The sequence below is a fragment of the Salvelinus fontinalis genome, unplaced genomic scaffold (genome assembly GCF_029448725.1).
Source record: "Salvelinus fontinalis isolate EN_2023a unplaced genomic scaffold, ASM2944872v1 scaffold_0302, whole genome shotgun sequence".
In the NCBI taxonomy this organism is placed as follows: domain Eukaryota; kingdom Metazoa; phylum Chordata; class Actinopteri; order Salmoniformes; family Salmonidae; genus Salvelinus; species Salvelinus fontinalis.
Window position 1 is genome coordinate 87,209 of NW_026600511.1, and position 17,763 is coordinate 104,971.

The following is a 17,763-nucleotide window of genomic DNA, read 5'->3' on the forward strand; positions in this document are numbered from 1 at the left end:
AGACATATTTTATTTCAAGGCAATAGATATATAAGGTTGGCTGATACAAAAGGGTATACACATTACCCAGGTGTAATATGGTCAATTAAAGTAAGGTATAAAATCGTAAACATGTGACATTGAGAACATCACCATATTAATTTTTATCAGTCAGGGCCCATTGTCAAACAAGACCTAAAATAACCTTTAGGCATCATGTCACCACACGGTCCCACATGTAGACTCTTGTAGGCTGAGGTAACACTATACAAACATCATTGCTCTACTTTAAAGGAAGCTGTAACACTCTGTGGTTGTGGACATGTGAGTGAGACCAATACCATCATCGCCACTGTTGTGGTAGGAGCTAAACTCCTCAACAATATCGATGTAATTACCTCCTGAATTACCGTCTGAGGGGCATGTGAACATGCTGTTGGCATTCCTGCCATTGAAACAGTAATTGCTATCATCTTTGGCCCGTTGCTGGGCCAGGTGAGGTGTTACTGTTTCCATCCCAATCCTGGAGGCCAACAAAGCTATGACATGGACCAAAGTAGGACCTTCACTAGGTTTACAATCTAACACCATGTTAAGCTGCCTGTCTGGTGGGGACCCGTACTGAGCTGTAAACCACCTACACAGATAGAATACCATTCGTCTAAACTCTATGCTCGAGGTGAGGTTTCTCAGTTTGTTGTCAACAACTGTGACGACCTTAGACTGCCCTCTCCTGGGCAACGAAGTGCACCACATAGTTAAAATAATCTGTTTCTTCAGAACAAAACAGCACCAATGAAACTTGTAGGACCCTAGTGACACATTGAACAATCTTGGCAAGGAGTCATCGGGCCCGATCATGTTCGCCGTTTTGGGAAGGGTCCGGGTTCCCACCACGACGTGATCCCAGAAACCAGGTATATGAGGGATGCAGACATATCTGCAGGCCACCTCTTCTGGCATTGCTTCGTTTACCCAGTACTTGAAGGACATGGTGTCCTTCTCTGTGACGAGATGGTTGAACACTGTGTGGAAAGACAACACTGTCAGTCCAGCTACATGATCAGGTCTAGTCATTGTAGTATAACATAGACATAGACAGATATATCTATACATGGAAATATACATACCTCTTCGCAGGGTGTCAACTCCAGAGGATTGCTCCTCATTCATAATCAGCTGCACATGGTAATATACATACCTCTTGGCAGGGTGTCAACTCCAGAGGATTGCTCCTCATTCGTAATCAGCTGCACATGGACGTTGACCTCCTTGTCAGTCTTGAACTTATCATCTATGTTGAGTTCCAGATCCCAGTCTCCTACATTCTCCAGAGCAGGGAAATTGGCAAGGGTGTTGGCTGTGGTACTTAGAGCGGCCCTTGTGGACGATATATTGTGAAGGCGACAACCACTTTGTTCACTGTAACACAGTCTGCACAATACACAGCCGCAAGCACATTGCACGGGCCTGTTCAGCTGAATCAAGTAGTTGTTACAGATGAACGCTCTGTTGAACTTCTTTTTACACGTGGCACATATAATCAACTGTTTCATCACAGGGATTATCATCGCAATGGACGACACGGTAGCCCCGTCGCTGTACAGGTTATATCGGCTGGGACCAGGCACGGATTCTTCATAGGTGACAGCTGCTTCGGATTGTGGTGGTGTGGGGAACAATGTCCTTTGCGACTGTAAAGATGTCACTGGCTTGGGTTTGCACACGTTGAACCCTCGTATATCAACAGTCTGCTGTGGAGTTTCAGGCACTTGAGATGCTGGTTGTTGGGGATGTAGGACCCGGGCCTCCTGCTGCGGCACTTGATGAAACGTTTCCAGATGCACCTCAACCTGCTGGGCCTCTAGAGGCTGTGCCAGCTGTTGTTGTTGAAAGACATATTCACCACAGACCCTCTCAAGCGCAGCCATGGAGTTGTCTGGGTACCCGAGAGGGGCCATGTCACCAATACAGGCGTTGAAGGTGCTGAGTTCCACATCTGTAAGCTGGGTTACCTCATTACAGATGGCGCTTGAAGGTGGTTTCATAGTGGGAAGGGGATCGGTTGTAGCAGAAAATATTGAACCTGGACAAGAGTCAACGTTCCACTGTGGCCTACTGAAATGTGGCTTGGATGCTTGGGACACTTCACACTCTTGAAAGGCATTTGCATATTCCACATCGGTTAGCATATCATCCGGAACTCTCTCGGTACCCCTGTAACACAAGGCGGAAACAAGTCACCCCTCTACCCAAAGGCAATAGATTACTATTCAGTAATAACACAATGTGTGTGATAGTTACACTTACGTGACACATGTCATGCTATCCAGGGAAGCAGCAACCTCCTCTGATGTATCACACCCAGACATGGCTGTGATGCTATCCAAGGCAGTCTGAAGCTCCTTTGAGGTAGCACATCCGGCCCTGTTTACGTGCTCTGTCGCAGAGACAACTTCGTCAGCCCTATCTTGATACCCAGGTGCATCTAATACAATTGCATGGTCAACTCTACATTCAGGCACATTGTGAGACATTTCACATGTTTCACCAATAGGTTGTTGGAACGATGGTTCAGTTGTACACTGGGGCTTGGGTACAGCAGACACTACCTCCTTGGTCTGAGTCTCATCAGAGTCTGGCTCCTTGGTCTGAGTCTCATCAGAGTCTGGCTCCTTGGTCTGAGTCTCATCAGAGTCTGGCTCTTTGGTCTGAGTCTCATCAGTCTGGCTCCTTGGTCTGAGTCTCATCAGAGTCTGGCTCCTCGGTCTGTGTCTCAGCAGATTCTGGGGTCTGAGTCTCTGCAGACACAATCTCAGCAGACACTACATCATTGGCCTGAGTCTCATCAGAGTCTGGGGTCTGAGTCTCTACAGACACAGTCTCAGCAGACACTACATCATTGGCCTGAGTCTCATCAGAGTCTGGGGTCTGAGTCTCTGCAGACACAGTCTCAGCAGACACTACATCATTGGCCTGAGTCTCATCAGAGTCTGGGGTCTGAGTCTCTGCAGACACAGTCTCAGCAGACACTACATCATTGGCCTGAGTCTCATCAGAGTCTGGCTCCTGGGTCTGCGTCTCAGCAGAGGTCGCCCCGGCTGGGGCCGACACAGGCTCTGTGTCATCTGTGGTGGGGGAATTAGGCACAGTGCATACCGTCCCAGAACAGGCAGCATCCTCTGTATACTGGTACTCTGGCTCAGCAGATACACATGGTTCAGTATCAGGGTCTTGTTGGACTCCAGCCACTCTGGTACTTTTTTGTTTGATAGGTACACTTTGTTTGACTGGAGAGGATACCCTTTCCGCGACATGTTTGGGTACAGAATTGTGACAGTCCTCCTTGTCATCATCGCTAGTGTGAACAGAGTCACTGGAGGAACTTGTGTTGCTTTCATCTCCGCTATCATCTGCACCGGGTTCTCTAGGTACTTTAACCCTGATTCCATTGCTGGAGTCATCGCTTTCATCTCCGCTATCATCTCCGCTATCATCTGCACCGGGTTCTGTAGGTAGGTTAGCCTCCTCATTGGCATCCGTGACATGGTGTAGAACCGCTGATGTGCTATTGTCTACTTCTTCACTGTTGTTTGGTCTCCTGTTGAACATCCAGGCCCTCTTCCTGCAACCACTTTTAACGCGCGACTAAGAACCAGGCTGATTGTAGGACATGTCGACCGATCTCTTCTTAATATTGTCCACAGTCACAGGTTTCTGATGTGGGCCAGTGGACGGTCTATGTGATCTAGGCATGCTGCGGCTTTGTGAAGCAAACCTGTTTTCATATCTGCCAATCTTTGCTGATGTGACGCTGCTACCAAGACCACCATTGCGGCCACCGCTAAAGGAGACTTCGGGACACAACCTTTGAGCATTAAGGCCTGTATTGGGTTCTTTGCTTCGCCTACTGTTGACAGAATTATCGTTCATGTCTCTGCTGCCGCTGGTGGTGTGAGCTCGGCTGTGGTCCCTGGGAGACTGGGCCCCGACGCTGTCCCTTGGGGGGTGGGACCGACTGCTGCCCCTGGTGGGCTGGGGCCGGCTGCTGACATTGTCATGATGTCCGTGTCTCTCACCAGTCTTGCCTTGTGTTTTGGCAGGTTGTCCTTTACAGGGTTGCAGTATCCATTCCGGAGGTATACGGCGTTTCACCTTTGCTGTAGTAGGAGCATGACAAACGTTTTGTGGCCGTTTGTTGTACCGAGTTGGCAGTCCAGGCCACAGGTTGTAGCTGACTTGAGGTGTGAGTACAGTCACTGTCTTTGACTCGCTTCACCAGGTCATTGCGACTGATTTTCTTGAGCAGGGTGTTCAACCCTGCCCGTGCTGCAGCTCCGTAATGCAATGCCATAACATCTGCTAACCCGGTTCTATCTGTCACATATTGCAGGTCCACTGATGCGGTGTCGATGCGTGATCTCTATCTCGCTCATAACAAACTTCATCTTCTCAATATCATCACGGGTTATATTGTCCCAAAAAATTGAGACTATTTCCTTAGGTGACATAACATTACCATTACCTACTGAGGATGATCCAGGGTAATTTCCTTAGGTGACATAACATTACCATTACCTACTGAGGATGATCCAGGGTAATTTTCCCATGTTGCCATCAAGCTATTACTAGTAATACCTCCCTTACTTCTGTCAGTGTCAATCAGGGCCCGGGCCTTGTCATGAGTACCTCCTATAGACTGGATACTGTCCAACTCTCCATTGTTTAGCATCCTTTGTGCAAAGAGAACATCTGCAATATGGTCCAACATCTTCATCTTGGCAGCATCTATGTAGCTGAGTCTTTTCTTGTAAAGGACATTCATGGTATCGGCTATTCGGTATGTGACACAGGAACAGCTTGTTGAAATATACTACTGCACGTTGGCTCTGCTAGACCTCTGCTTATGACCAACTTTAGTGTTCTGTGTTTTAGAGAAACATCATGACCAACTTTAGTGTTTACTGTTTCAGAGAAACATCATGACCAACTTTAGTGTTCTGTGTTTCAGATAAACATCATGACCAACTTTAGTCTTTACTGTTTTAGAGAAACATCATGACCAACTTTAGTCTTTACTGTTTTAGAGAAACATCATGACCAACTTTAGTGTTCTGTGTTTTAGAGAAACATCATGACCAACTTTAGACTTTACTGTTTTAGAGAAACATCATGACCAACTTTAGTGTTCTGTGTTTTAGAGAAACATCATGACCAACTTTAGTCTTCTGTGTTTTAGAGAAACATCATGACCAACTTTAGTGTTCTGTGTTTTAGAGAAACATCATGACCAACTTTAGTCTTTACTGTTTCAGAGAAACATCCTGACCAAGTTCTGACCTTGAAGCAGTTCAGACTCTCTCCCTTCCCTCTCTCTCTTTTTCCCTCTGTTCTAACTCTACCCTCCCTCTCTCTTTCCCTCTGTTCTGACTCTCTCCCCTCCCTCTCTCTCTCTTTCCCTGTTCTGACTCTCTCCCCTCCCTCTCTCTCTCTTTCCCTCTGTTCTGACTCTCTACCCTCCCTCTCTCTCTCTTTCCCTCTGTTCTGACTCTCTACCCTCCCTCTCTCTCTCTTTCCCTCTGTTCTGACTCTCTACCCTCCCTCTCTCCCTCTGTTCTGACTCTCTACCCTCCCTCTCCCTCTCTTTCCCTCTGTTCTGACTCTCTCCCTCTCTCTCTCTCTTTCCCTCTGTTCTGACTCTCTACCCTCCCTCTCTCTCTCTTTCCCTCTGTTCTGACTCTCTACCCTCCTCTCTCTCTTTCCCTCTGTTCTAACTCTCTACCCTCCCTCTCTCTCTCTTTCCCTCAGGGCTCCAGATCCTCTATCAGTTCTGACTCTCTACCCTCCCAGTATAGTCTACACAAACTGGACAACAGGACAATGATCCTAAGCCCGGACTTGAACCCGATCGAACATCTCTGGAGAGACCTGAAAAAAGCAGTGCAGCGACGCTCCCCAACCAACCTGACAGAGCTTGAGAGGATCTGCAGAGAAGAATGGGAGAAACTCCCCAAATACAGGTGTGCCAAGCTTGTAGCGTCATACCCAAGAAGACTCAAGGCTGTAATCTCTGCCAAAGGTGCTTCAACAAAGTACTGAGTAAAGGGTCTGAATACTTATGTAAATGTGATATCTAAGTTTTATTTAAATAAAAATGTGCAGACATAAAATAAACAGTTGTTGCTTTGTAATTCTGGGTTATTGTGTGTAGATTGATGAGGGGAAAAACAATGTAATCCATTTTAGAATAAGGCTGTAACGTGACAAAATGTGGAAAAAGTCAAGGGGTCTGAATACTTTCTGATTGGACTGTATATCAGTATATTAGACTCTCTCTCTCTGCAGTGATGTTGTTTTCATCACTTCTGGTTTAACACTGACATCAAGTGGTGATTGTCCAAACTGCATCCCTGTTAAGATAAAAAGCGAGAGATAGAGAGAGAGCAGAGAAAAGAGAGAGCAGACTGCAGAGAGAAGAGAGCAGAGAGAGAGAGCAGAGAGCAGGCTGAGAGAGCAGAGAGAAGAGAGCAGAGCAGAGAGAGAGAGCAGAGAAAAGAGAGAAAGCAGAGAGGGTGAGAGCAGAGAGAGAGCAGGCTGAGAGAGCAGAGAGCATTAGAGAGGAGAGAGCAGAGAGCATTAGAGAGAGAGGGGGAGAGACCGGAGAGCAGGCTGAGAGAGCAGAGAGTGAGAGATCAGAGAGAGAGCAGACAACAGAGAGAAGAGAGAGAGAGCAGAGGGAGAGAGAGAGCAGAGAGGGCAGAGAACGAGAGCAGAAAGAGAGCGAGCAGAGAGAGAGCAGCAGATCAGAGAGAGAGAGCGCAGAGGGAGAGAGAGAGAGCAGAGAGGCAGAGAGAGAGAGAGAGTAGAAAGAGAGAGAAGGGAGAGAGAAGAGAGAAGAGAGAGCAGATAGAGCAGAGAGGGAGAGAGAGCAGAGAGGGAGAGAGGGGAGAGAGATAACAGAGAGAGAGCGAGCAGAGAGCAGGCTGAGAGAGCAGAGAGAGATCAAGCAGAAAGCAGGCTGAGAAAGCAAAGAGAGAGTGAGAGAGCAGAGAGAGAGCAGAGAGGGCAGAGAAGAGAGAGCAGAGGGAGAGAGAGATCGGAGAACAGAGAGAGAGAAGAGAGCAGGCTGAGAGAGCAAAGAGAGAGAGCGAGCAGAAAGCAGGCTGAGAAAGCAAAGAGAGAGTGAGAGAGCAGAGAGGGCAGAGAAGAGAGAGCAGAGGGAGAGAGATCAGAGAACAGAGAGAGAGCAGAGAGCAGGCTGCGAGAGCAGAGAGAGAGCAGAGCGAGAGAGGGAAAGAGCAGAGAGTGAGAGCAGAGAGAGCAGAGAGCGCGAGCAGAGAGAGCAGAGGGCAAAGAGAGAGAGCAGAGAGGAGAGAGGTCAGAGAGCGAGCAGAGAGCGAGCAGAGAAAAGAGAGCAGAGAGAGCAGAGGGAGAGATAGATCAGAGAACAGAGAGAGAGCAGAAAGAGAGAGCAGAGCAAGAAGAGTAGAGAAAAGAGAGAGAACAGAGAACATATAGAGAGAGCAGAGTGACAGAGAGAGCAGGGTGAGAGAGAGAGAGAGCAGAGAGAGACAGCAGAGAGAGCAGAGGGAGAGAGCTGAGAGCAGAGAGAGCTGAGCGAGCAGAGCACAGAGAGAGAGAGCAGAGAGTAGGCTGAGAGAGCAGAGAGAGAGAGAGAGAGAGAGAGAGGAGAGGGCAGAGTGAGAGAGAGAGCAGAGACCAGAGAGAGAGCAGGCTGAGAAAGCAAAGAGAGTGAGAGAGCAGAGAGCAGAGAGAGAGAGCAGAGAGAGAGCAGAGAGCAGGCTGAGAAAGCAAAGAGAGTGAGAGAGCATAGAGAGAGCAGAGAGAGAGAGCAGAAGAGCAGAGGGAGAGAGAGAGCAGAGAGAGAGAGCAGGCTGAGAGAGCAGAGAGGTAGAGAGCAGAGAGAGAGCAGGCTGAGAGAGCAGAGGGAGAGAGAGCAGAGAGAGAGAGCAGGCTGAGAGAGCAGAGAGAGAGAGCAGAGAACAGAGAGAGAGCAGGCCGAGAAAGCGAAGAGAGAGGGCAGAGAGAAGAGAGAGGGCAGAGAGAAGAGAAAAGAGAGAGCAGAGAGAAAGAGCAGAGAGAGCAGAGCAGAGAGAGCAGAGCGAGAGCAGAGATAGACAGCAGAGAGAGCAGAGAGAGACAGCAGAGAGTGAGAGAGAACAGAGAGGGCAGAGAGAGAGCAGAGAGAGATAGAGAGAGTGCTGAGAGAGAAGAGAGAGCAGAGAGAGAGCGAGAGCAGAGAGAGAGCAAGCAGAGAGAGCAGAGCATAGAGAAAAGTGAGAGCAGAGAGAGAGAGCAGAGGGAGAGACAGAGAGCAGATAGAAAAAGCAGAGAGAGAGCAGAGGGCAGATGGAGAGTAGAGAGAGAACAGAGAGAGAACAGAGAGTGCTGAGAGAGCAATAGAGAGCAGAGAGAGTGAGAGAGAGCAGAGAGAGAACAGAGAGTGCTGAGAGAGCAATAGAGAACAGAGAGGGCAGAGAGAGCGAGAGCAGAGAGAGAACAGAGAGAGTGAGAGAGCAGAGAGAAAGCAGAGAAAAGTGAGACCAGCAGAGCAGACAGAGAGCAGGCTGAGAGAGAAGAGAGCGAGAGAGAGCAGGGAGGGAGAGAGCAGAGAGAGAGATAGAGCAGGGAGAAGAGAGAGGGCAGAGAGAAGAGAGAGCAATAGAGAGCAGAGAGAGCAGGGAGGGAGAGAGCAGAGAGAGAGCAGAGAGAGAGATAGAGCAGAGAGAAGAGAGAGGGCAGAGAGAACAGAGAGAAGAGAGAGCAGAGAGAGCGGACAGCAGAGAGCAGAGAGCAGGCTGAGAAATAAAAGAGAGAGTGAGAGAGCATAGAGTGAGAGAGCAGAGAAAAGAGAGAACAGAGAGAGAGCAGATAGCAGGCTGAGAGAGAAGAGAGAGAGCAGAGAGAGAGCAGAGAGAGAGAGAGCAGAGAGAGAGAACTCTGTTGCTATAGTGACCCTGCATCACAACATTCTGTTGCTATAGTGACCCTGCATCACAACACTCTGTTGTACAATTTGTTTAATTAAATTCCACATATTTAATTGTTTGTATTTCCTTTCATATTTGTTTCATGTTTCAACCAGTCGCAGGTTAACGTCAACCTGACAGAGGAAACGTAACATCAATAACCAAACTGTTTTCACAATTAACATGCTTTTCTTGTTTCAACTATGTTTTATTATGAAAAGTACAATATATCCTGTATACTTGTACAACTATGGAGCGTATGTCCATATATAATTATACAATTTGTTATTCAACATAAAAGACAACAAATGATCACATTGGTATTTTAACGGTGTTATTGTCACAATTATAGGAAGACACGCATGTGTGTGTGTGTGTGTCCCGTGTGTCCAATGTGTGTGTGTGTGTTTCTCCAGTGTGTGTGTGTGTGTGTGTGTGTGTGTGTGTGTTTCCAGTGTGTCCAGTGTGAGTGTGTGTGTCCAGTGTGTGTGTGTGTGTGTGTGTTTCCAGTGTGTGTGTGTGTGTTTCCAGTGTGTGTGTGTGTGTGTGTGTGTGTGTGTGTGTGTCCAGTGTGTGTGTGTGTGTCCACTGTGTGTGTGTGTCCAGTGAGTGTGTGTGTGTGTGTGTGTGTGTGTGTGTGTGTGTGTGTCCAGTGTGTGTGTGTGTGTCCAGTGTGTGTGTGTGTGTGTGTATGTCCTGTGTGTGTGTCCAGTGTGTGTCCAGTGTGAGTGTGTGTGTCCAGTGAGTGTGTGTGTGTGTCCAGTGTGAGTGTGTGTCCAGTGTGAGTGTGTGTGTGTGTGTGTGTGTGTTTCCAGTGTGTGTGTGTGTCCAGTGTGTGTGTGTGTCCAGTGTGTGTGTGTGTGTGTATGTGTGTGTTTCCAGTGTGTGTGTGTGTGTGTATGTGTGTGTTTCCAGTGTGTGTGTGTCCAGTGTGTCTGTGTGTGTGTTCAGTGTGAGTGTATGTGTGTGTCCAGTATGAGTGTGTGTCCACTGTGTGTGTCCAGTGTGTGTGTCCAGTGTGTGTCCAGTGTGAGTTTGTGTCCAGTGTGAGTGTGTGTCCAGTGTGTGTGTGTGTGTGTCAAGTGTGTGTGTATCTGTCCAGTGCGTGTGTGTGTGTGTGTGTCCAGTGAGTGTGTGTGTGTGTGTCCAGTGTTTGTGTGTGTGTCCAGCGTGTGTGTGTAGTGTCCAGTGTGTGTGTATCTGTCCAGTGTGTGTGTGTGTGTGTGTGTCCAGTGTGTCTGTGTGTGTGTCCAGTGTGAGTGTGAGTGTGTGTCCAGTGTGTGTGTCCAGTGTGTGTGTGAGTGTGTGTGTGTGTGTGTGTGTCCAGTGTGTGTGTGTGTGTGTCCACTGTGTGTGTGTGTCCAGTGAGTGTGTGTGTGTCCAGTTTGAGTGTGTGTGTGTGTGTGTCCAGTGTGAGTGTGTGTGTGTGTGTGTGTGTGTGTGTCCTGTGTGTGTGTCCAGTGTGTGTCCAGTGTGAGTGTGTGTGTCCAGTGTGTCTGTGTGTGTGTGTGTGTTTCCAGTGTGTGCGTGTGTCCAGTGTGTGTCCAGTGTGTGTGTGTGTGTGTGTGTGTATCCAGTGTGTGTGTGTGTCCAGTGTGTCTGTGTGTGTGTTCAGTGTGAGTGTGTGTGTGTCCAGTGTGAGTGTGTGTGTGTCCCCAGTATGAGTGTGTGTCCAGTGTGTGTGTGTGTGTGTGTCCAGTGTGTGTGTGTCCAGTGTGTGTGTATCTGTCCAGTGTGTGTGTGTGTGTCTGTCCAGTGTGTGTGTGTGTGTCCAGTGAGTGTGTGTATGTCCAGTGTGTGTGTGTAGTGTCCAGTGTGTGTGTATCTGTCCAGTGTGTGTGTGTGTGTGTGTCCAGTGTGTCTGTGTGTGTGTCCAGTGTGAGTGTGAGTGTGTGTCCAGTGTGTGTGTGTGTCCAGTGTGTGTGTGTGTGTCTAATGTGTGTGTGTGTGTCCAGTGTGTGTGTGTGTGTGTCCAGTGTGTGTGTATCTGTCCAGTGTGTCTGTGTGTGTGTCCAGTGTGTCTGTGTGTGTGTCCAGTGTGTGTCCAGTGTGTGTGTGTGTGTGTGTGTGTGTCCAGTGTGTGTGTGTGTGTGTGTGTGTGTGTGTGTGTGTGTGTGTGTGTGTGTGTGTGTGTGTCGAGTGTGTGTGTGTAGAGTGTGTGTCCAGTGTGTGTGTGTGTGTGTGTGTGTGTGTCCAGTGTGTGTGTGTCAGGTTATTATTTCAGGGACACTGAGGAGTCATCATCAACCCTAAACCCTGGATAGAGGGGCTCAGTGAATGTGGAGGTGAATGTGATCAGGTGGGTCAGTGTGTCAGAGGAGGCTCTATAGAAGGACAGAGTGCCGGCTGGCCAGTCCAGATACACTCCTACTCTGTGGGAGCTGGAGGAGGGGACGTCTATGGTAGTCCGATTATTATTGTGCCAGGCAGTGTAACTGTAATCAGAGCAGAACAGACTCCAGGACTTGTCATTCCATCCAAGATAACAGTCCTCAAGACCCCATCCTCTCCTGTTGATTCCTTTATATGTCACTCCTATAACAGCCTTTATCCCACTCCACTCTACCTCCCAGTAACAGCGCCCAGTCAGACCCTCTCTACACAGCACCTGTCTATAGACCTCAAATCTCTCTGGGTGATCAGGATACGGCTGCTTCTCTGTCCTACATGTCACCTTTCTGTTCTCCTCAGACAGAGAGAGGAGTCTGTGTGCTGTGTTTAGGTCCAGTGTGAGATCACAGACATCTGATGGATGAAACCAGACACAATATTAGAAATCATCATCATTCACATTAGAATGTTAACTCACTTTTCACTAATTCATTTAATGTAGATGTTTCTAGGTATCAAAAGGAGAAGTTAAGGTAACTTGAGACTTGTTGAATGATCATATGTTATACTGTATTGTAATATAAAACACACTTATTCCCATGAATTACACACACACACACACACACACACACACACACACACACACACACACACACACACACACACACACACACACACACACACACACACACACACACACACACACACAGACATTGTCAAATCAACTCTTTGTAAACTTTGGTGTCCCTGATTTCTGCTTCTGTAGAACTACAGCTGATATTTAATATGACCAAGTCAGTAATGATGGTGGTCTTTGACTTTGACTTAACTTGAATTAAGACTTATTCTTAGTCATATTCTTCACAGCAGTCAACACTCACATTTTCTAAGCCCAGGTTTCATTCTGTTCTCTCCACCATGTTCCACACTGTAGCGGTAAACAGAAGAACAGACAGTCATTGAGGGATACACATAAACTCACACACACACACACATACACAAACACACACTGGACACACACACAGGACACACACACACAGGACACAGGACACAGGACACACACACACAGGACACAGGACACAGGACACACACACACACACACACACACACACACACACACACACACACACACACACACACACACACACACACACACAGTCAGCATATAACTTTGTCCAAGTGGTGGTCAGAATGTTTGTCTTAACTAGCCTGATAAGTCAAACATGTCTGATATGAACATTGACATAAACCCTCTACATACTTGAGTTTCTCCTATCTGCAGTGTGGATCCTCCAGTCCAGCAGAGAGCAGTCTGACTCCTGAGTCTCCTGGGTGATTGTAGCTCAGGTCCAGCTCTCTCAGGTGTGAGGGGTTTGACCTCAGAGCTGAGACCAGAGAAGCACAGCCTTCCTCTGTGACTAGACAGCCTGACAGCCTGCAAAGAGTCACATCATATTAAAATCACACTGATATTCTTTGGTGGTGAAAATAGTGGCAGAATATTTGTCTCCATATTCATGTCACACCCTGATCTGTTTCACCTGTCTTGTGATTGTCTCCACCCCCTCCAGGTGTCGCGTATTTCCCTGGTGTATATATCCCTGTGTTTCCCTGGTGTATATATCCCTGTGTTTCCCTGGTGTATTTATCCCTGTGTTTCCCTGGTGTATATATCCCTGTGTTTCCCTGGTGTATACATCCCTGTGTTTCCCTGGTGTGTATATCCCTGTGTTTCCCTGGTGTATATATCCCTGTGTTTCCCTGGTGTATATATCCCTGTGTTTCCCTGGTGTATATATCCCTGTGTTTCCCTGGTGTATATATCCCTGTGTTTCCCTGGTGTGTATATCCCTGTGTTTCCCTGGTGTATATATCCCTGTGTTTCCCTGGTGTATATATCCCTGTGTTTCCCTGGTGTATATATCCCTGTGTTTCCCTGGTGTATTTATCCCTGTGTTTCCCTGGTGTATATATCCCTTTGTTTCCCTGGTGTATATATCCCTGTGTATATATCTCTGGTGTATATATCCCTGTGTTTCCCTGGTGTATATATCCCTGTGTTTCCCTGGTGTATATATCCCTGTGTTTCCCTGGTGTACATATCCCTGTGTTTCCCTGGTGTATATATCCCTGTGTTTCCCTGGTGTATATATCCCTGTGTTTCCCTGGTGTATATATCCCTGTGTTTCCCTGGTGTATATATCCCTGTGTTTCCCTGGTGTATATATCCCTGTGTTTCCCTGGTGTATATAACCCTGTGTTTCCCTGGTGTACATATCCCTGTGTTTCCCTGGTGTACATATCCCTGTGTTTCCCTGGTGTACATATCCCTGTGTTTCCCTGGTGTATATATCCCTGTGTTTCCCTGGTGTATATATCCCTGTGTTTCCCTGGTGTACATATCCCTGTGTTTCCCTGGTGTATATATCCCTGTGTTTCCCTGGTGTATATATCCCTGTGTTTCCCTGGTGTACATATCCCTGTGTTTCCCTGGTGTATATATCCCTGTGTTTCCCTGGTGTTCATATCCCTGTGTTTCCCTGGTGTACATATCCCTGTGTTTCCCTGGTGTACATATCCCTGTGTTTCCCTGGTGTGTATATCCCTGTGTTTCCCTGGTGTATATATCCCTGTGTTTCCCTGGTGTATATATCCCTGTGTTTCCCTGGTGTATATATCCCTGTGTTTCCCTGGTGTATATATCCCTGTGTTTCCCTGGTGTGTATATCCCTGTGTTTCCCTGGTGTATATATCCCTGTGTTTCCCTGGTGTATATATCCCTGTGTTTCCCTGGTGTATATATCCCTGTGTTTCCCTGGTGTATTTATCCCTGTGTTTCCCTGGTGTATATATCCCTTTGTTTCCCTGGTGTATATATCCCTGTGTATATATCTCTGGTGTATATATCCCTGTGTTTCCCTGGTGTATATATCCCTGTGTTTCCCTGGTGTATATATCCCTGTGTTTCCCTGGTGTACATATCCCTGTGTTTCCCTGGTGTATATATCCCTGTGTTTCCCTGGTGTATATATCCCTGTGTTTCCCTGGTGTATATATCCCTGTGTTTCCCTGGTGTATATATCCCTGTGTTTCCCTGGTGTATATATCCCTGTGTTTCCCTGGTGTATATAACCCTGTGTTTCCCTGGTGTACATATCCCTGTGTTTCCCTGGTGTACATATCCCTGTGTTTCCCTGGTGTACATATCCCTGTGTTTCCCTGGTGTATATATCCCTGTGTTTCCCTGGTGTATATATCCCTGTGTTTCCCTGGTGTACATATCCCTGTGTTTCCCTGGTGTATATATCCCTGTGTTTCCCTGGTGTATATATCCCTGTGTTTCCCTGGTGTACATATCCCTGTGTTTCCCTGGTGTATATATCCCTGTGTTTCCCTGGTGTTCATATCCCTGTGTTTCCCTGGTGTGTATATCCCTGTGTTTCCCTGGTGTATATATCCCTGTGTTTCCCTGGTGTATATATCCCTGTGTTTCCCTGGTGTATATATCCCTGTGTATATATCCCTGTGTTTCCCTGGTGTATATATCCCTGTGTATATATCCCTGTGTTTCCCTGGTGTATATTTCCCTGTATATCTCCCTGGTGTATATATCCCTGTGTTTCCCTGGTGTATATATCCCTGTGTTTCCCTGGTGTATATATCCCTGTGTTTCCCTGGTGTATATATCCCTGTGTTTCCCTGGTGTATATATCCCTGTGTTTCCCTGGTGTATATATCCCTGTGTTTCCCTGGTGTGTATATCCGTGTTTCCCTGGTGTATATATCCCTGTGTTTCCCTGGTGTATATATCCCTGTGTTTCCCTGGTGTATATATCCCTGTGTTTCCCTGGTGTATTTATCCCTGTGTTTCCCTGGTGTATATATCCCTTTGTTTCCCTGGTGTATATATCCCTGTGTATATATCTCTGGTGTATATATCCCTGTGTTTCCCTGGTGTATATATCCCTGTGTTTCCCTGGTGTATATATCCCTGTGTTTCCCTGGTGTACATATCCCTGTGTTTCCCTGGTGTATATATCCCTGTGTTTCCCTGGTGTATATATCCCTGTGTTTCCCTGGTGTATATATCCCTGTGTTTCCCTGGTGTATATATCCCTGTGTTTCCCTGGTGTATATATCCCTGTGTTTCCCTGGTGTATATAACCCTGTGTTTCCCTGGTGTACATATCCCTGTGTTTCCCTGGTGTACATATCCCTGTGTTTCCCTGGTGTACATATCCCTGTGTTTCCCTGGTGTATATATCCCTGTGTTTCCCTGGTGTATATATCCCTGTGTTTCCCTGGTGTATATATCCCCCTGTTGTCCTGACCTCTGTCCTGTCCTGTCGTGACCTCTAGCCTGCCTGACCTCTAGCCTACCTGACCATTCTGCCAAACTGTACCTCCTGGACTCTGATCTGGTTATGATCTTTGGCCAGTACACGACCATTCTCTTGCCTACCCCTTTAAGTATATTAATAAATATCAACAAAACATGCTAACCTCTCACCATTACCAATAACAGAGGCTACAACAAAACATGCTAACCTCTCACCATTACCAATAACAGAGGCTACAACAAAACATGCTAACCTCTCACCATTACCAATAACAGAGGCTACAACAAAACATGCTAACCTCTCACCATTACCAATAACAGAGGCTACAACAAAACATGCTAACCTCTCACCATTACCAATAACAGAGGCTACAACAAAACATGCTAACCTCTCACCATTACCAATAACAGAGACTACAACAAAACATGCTAATCTCTCACCATTACCAATAACAGAGGCTACAACAAAACATGCTAACCTCTCACCATTACCAATAACAGAGGCTACAACAAAACATGCTAACCTCTCACCATTACCAATAATAGACGCTACAACAAAACATGCTAACCTCTCACCATTACCAATAACAGAGGCTACAACAAAACATGCTAACCTCTCACCATTACCAATAACAGAGGCAACAACAAAACACGCTAACCTCTCACCATTACCAATAACAGAGGCTACAACAAAACACGCTAACCTCTCACCATTACCAATAACAGAGACTACAACAAAACATGCTAACCTCTCACCATTACCAATAACAGAGGCTACAACAAAACATGCTAACCTCTCACCATTACCAATAACAGGGGATACAACAAAACATGCTAACCTCTCACCATTACCAATAACAGGGAAGGTTAGCATTTATTCTGATCTTTGTGCCTCTTTAACTTTGTTATTCGTTATTATTCATCATGGTAGCATAAACATGAATGTATATGTGTTCAGAAACATCTTCTATTCTTTATGAGAATTTAAGTGTATTTTTTTTATTTCACCTATATTTAACCAGGTAAGCTAGTTGAGAACAAGTTCTCATTTACAACTGCGTCCTGGCCAAGATAAAGCAAAGCTGTGCGACACAAACAACAACACAGAGTTACACATGGAATAAACAAGCGTACAGTCAATAACACAATTGGAAAAAAAAGTCTATATACAGTGTGTGCAAATGGCGTGAGGAGGTAAGGCAATATATAGGCCATAGTAACGAAGTAATTACAATTTAGCAAATGAACACTGGAATGATACATGAGCAGATGATGATGTGCAAGTAGAAATACTGGTGTGCAAAAGAGCAGAAAAGTAAATAAAAACAATATGGGGATGAGGTAGGTATATTGGGTGGGCTATTTACAGATGGACTATGTACAGCTGCAGCAATCGGTTAGCTGCTCAGATAGTTGATGTTTGAAGTTAATGAGGGAATTATATGTCTCCAGCTTCAGCGATTTTTGCAATTTGTTCCAGTCACAGGCAGCAGAGAACTGGAAGGAAAGGCAGCCAAATGAGGTGTTGGCTTTGGGGGTGACCAGTGAAATATACCTGCTGGAGCGTGTGCTACGGGTGGGTGTTACTATGGTGACCAGTGAGCTGAGATAAGGCTTGGGCTTTACGTAGCAAAGACTTATAGATGAACTGAACTGAGTGGGTTTGGCGACGAATACGTGGCAAGGACCAGCCAACGAAAGCATACAGGTCGCAGTGGTGGGTAGTATATGGGGCTTTGATGACAAAACGGATGGCACTGTGAAAGACTGCATATAATTTTAGTAGAGTGTTGGAGCCTATTTTGTAAATGACATCACTAAAGTCAAGGATTGGTAGGATAGTCAGTTTACGAGGGTATGTTTGGCAGCATGAGTGAAGGAGGCTTTGTTGCGAAATAGGAAGCCAATTCTAGATTTCATTTTGGATTGGAGATGCTTAATATGAGTCTGGAAGGAGAGTTTACAGTCTAGCGGGCAGCAATCGGTTGAAGAGTATGCATTTAGTTTAACTTGCATTTAAGAGCAGTTGGACGCCACGAAAGGAGAGCTGTATGGCATTGAAGCTTGTTTGGAGGTTTGTTAACACAGTGTCCAAAGAAGGGCCAGATGTATACAGAATGGTGT

At 46.5% G+C, this 17,763-nt stretch overlaps 1 pseudogene; it reads right to left on the minus strand.

Annotated features, from left to right (window-relative positions):
• Positions 1-12,408: 12,408 nt before the first annotated feature.
• LOC129845432 (NLR family CARD domain-containing protein 3-like) overlaps positions 12,409-17,763 on the minus strand; it is a 28,672-nt pseudogene continuing 23,317 nt past the window's right edge.